General features: G+C 46.6%; 1 pseudogene; it reads left to right on the forward strand.

Annotated features, from left to right (window-relative positions):
* Positions 1-1038: 1038 nt before the first annotated feature.
* Positions 1039-2288, forward strand: LOC122099608 (annotated as a pseudogene).
* Positions 2289-3221: the final 933 nt, after the last annotated feature.

Consider the following 3221-nt stretch of genomic DNA (forward strand, 5'->3'; position numbering starts at 1 on the left):
GATGCAACTCATTTCTTTCTTTTCTTTTTTTTTGTCGGTCATGGGGCTTGAACTTGGACTGGGCGCTGTCCCTCAGCTCTTCAGCTCAAGGCTAGCACTCTATTCACTTGAACTACAGTGCCACATCTGGTTTTTCTGTTTATGAGGAATTGAACCCAGGGCCTCACACATGCAAGGCAAGCACTCTACCACTGAACCACCTTCACAGCCCCTTCTTGTGGTTTTTATGCATATATGACAGAAAGCAGGAGTTCTGCCCATTGTAGCTTATACCATGCATAGAGGTACAGATGTTGCTGGTCCTAAGGAACAAAAAAGAAATTGATATTTTGATTTCATCAATCAGGCTCTTAGCTATGTGACTACTCCTAGGTATACAGATTCATCTTGAGTGATGTAACAACTCAGGTTCTTGACTTGCTGATCTGAAGTCCTGTACCTGACCCACAGTAAACGCAATAAGGCATTTCAACTCTGCGTGCCCTCGTGGGAGACAAAGAGCCCCATGGCTTTCTCCAATTAATATAGGAATTGTGTGGCTGAGCCTGTCCAATTGGGAGCATTTACATTTATAATATGTGGTCAAAGAGCTATAAGAAGGAAATATGGAATTGTAAGTGTTTCAAACCTATCCCAGAAGGGAACACTCCCCTTGAAACTCTGCTGTGTGTTATGCATGGTAGACTAATTGGATTAATGATCATTCTTCAAAGTCAGGTGCTGGTGGCTCATGCCTGTGATCCTAGCTACTCAGGAGGCTGAGTTCTGAGGATGACAGCTTGAAGCCAGCCCAGGCAGAAAAGTCTGTGAGATTCTTACCTTCAATAAGTTACAAAAAAAAGCAAAAAGTGGAAGTATGACTCAAGTGGTAGAGTCCTAGCCTTGAGACAAAAAGCTCAGGGGCAGTGCCCAGGCCCTGAGTTCAAGTGCAAGGAGCAGCACCAAAAACTATTCTTCAGAGGATTCATGCTTTAAAATGTTGTAGAGAGCAGCACTGGTTCTCTGAGCAGCACCGCCATCTCCTCTCCACAGTCTGCCTCGCTCTTGAAGCCCGTCCACCCTCCATCCCACCTGCTCACTGTCCAGAACATCTTCCACCATGGCCACCTTAGCAAGTTCCCATTTGAACAAAGGCATCAAGCAGATGACTTGTCTCTGCCTCAGGGTGAAAACGTCCATGCTATGTATAACTGCATTGATAGTGCTGGAGAAGGGCTGAGCTGCAAAACTTGAACCCTGAACTGTGAGCCAAGTATAGAAGAGTTACCTGAGTGGAACTTGGATGGTTCCAGTACTTTTCAATCTGACAGTTCCGGTACTTTTCAATCTGACAGCTCCCACAGTGACATGTCTTCTTTGTGTTGCCATGTTTTGAGACCCCTTTTACAAGGCCTTCAACAAAGCTGGTGTTCTGTATACTATTCAGGTATAACTAGAAGCTTGTACAGACCGACTTGAGACACACCTGTAAACAGATAATGGACATGGTGAGCAACCAGCACCCTTGGTTCAGGATGGAGCAGGAATACCCTCTCATGGGCAGAGATGGACACCCCTTTTGTTGGCCTTCCAATGGCTTCCCTGGGCCTGATTGCTGTGGTGTGGCCTATGGCAGGGATATCGTGGAGGTGCATTACTGGGCCTGCTTGTATGCTGGAATCAAGATTACAGGGACAAATGCTGAGGTCATACCTGCCCAGTTTGAATTCCAAATTGGACCCTGTGAAGGAATCTGCATGGGAGATTATCTCTGGCAGGTCCATTTCATCTTGCATGATCTATGTGAAGACTTTGGCATGATAGCAACCTTTGACCCCAAGCCCATTCCAGAGAACTGGAATGGTGCAGACTGCCATATCAATTTGAGCACCAAGAGGTTCATTGAGGAGGCTATTGACAGGGCAAGCAACACCAGTACCACATTCATGCCTATGATCCCAATGATGATCCCAATGGGGGACTGGACAATGCCTGTCACCTAACTGGCTTCCATGAAACCTCCAACATCAATGATTTTCCTGCTGGTGTAGCCAACCACAATGCCAGCATCCGCATTCCCCGGACTGACCACTGGGAGAAGAGAGGTTACTTGGAAGATCATCGCCCTTGTGCCAATTGTGATCCTTACGCAGTGACAGAAGCCATCATCCATACATGTCTTCTCAACGATACTGGCGATGAGCCCTTCCAGTTCAAAAAGTAAAAGGACCTACCTAGAGCTGCAGCCATCCAGCCCCTCCCCATCCTTCATCCTCCTCCTCTTCCTCTCAGTTTCCTCATCATCCCCCTGTAACTGAAGGATGGAAGATCAATGTCTGTTTGTTGTTGTTGGTCATGGGCCTTGAGCTCTGGGCATGAGCGCTGTCCCTCAGCTCTTCAGCTCAAGGCTAGTGCTCTACCACTTGAGCTACAGCATCACTTCCGGTTTTCTGGTGGTTTATTGGAGATAAGAGTTTCACGGACTTTCCTGCTCTGGCTGGCTTTGAACCGAGATCCTCAGGTCTCAGCCTCCTGAGTAGCTAGGATTACAGGCATGAGCCACCGGCGCCTGGCGTCTTTTTATTCCTCATGCTCAATCAATTATTGCTTTCTTTGGTCAGGAGAGAGGGGTCACGTTCTTATTTCTTTACACCCATTCTCCCCCCATTTTTCTGTCACTGGAGCTTTTGAATGTGGTAGTGTGGTGGGGGGAGGGAGTAGATACCACTCTCATCTCATCGGGTATGCTTGTCTAGTGGGCATAGGGGATGTGTTTGTAGAAGAGGATGGAGAGGGGAGAGGCTTTCTTCAGAGTACGTGACAGGAGAGGCCTAACTTTGCTTAGGCTAGGATTTCCCTTTCTTAGTAGAAAGCTGTTTCTCAAGGTATAACCAACTTTGTATTACAAAGGAGGGAGGGGCTGGGGATGAGGGAGAAAAATGTCTTCCTTTGTTGCTATGGTAAATCCTTTGCTAGGAGGCCATATGCCCTCCTGGGAACACAAAGCTTAGACTAGACACTGAAGGACATCTCTACCTTGAAATTGCATAGTTCTCCATTTATAACAAAGCAGAATAATATTTTTATATTAAATGCAAAAACAAAAAATGTAATATATGGGTGGGTGGACATGTATTTCTTTTTTCTTTTTTTTTGCCAGTCCTGGGGCTTGAACTCAGGGCCTGGGCACTGGCCCTGAGCTTCTTTTGCTCAAGGCTAGCACTCTACCACTTGAGCCATAG

This window comes from Dipodomys spectabilis, unplaced genomic scaffold (assembly GCF_019054845.1).
Source record: "Dipodomys spectabilis isolate Male_0828 unplaced genomic scaffold, ASM1905484v1 ptg000526l, whole genome shotgun sequence".
NCBI classification, from domain to species: Eukaryota; Metazoa; Chordata; class Mammalia; order Rodentia; family Heteromyidae; genus Dipodomys; species Dipodomys spectabilis.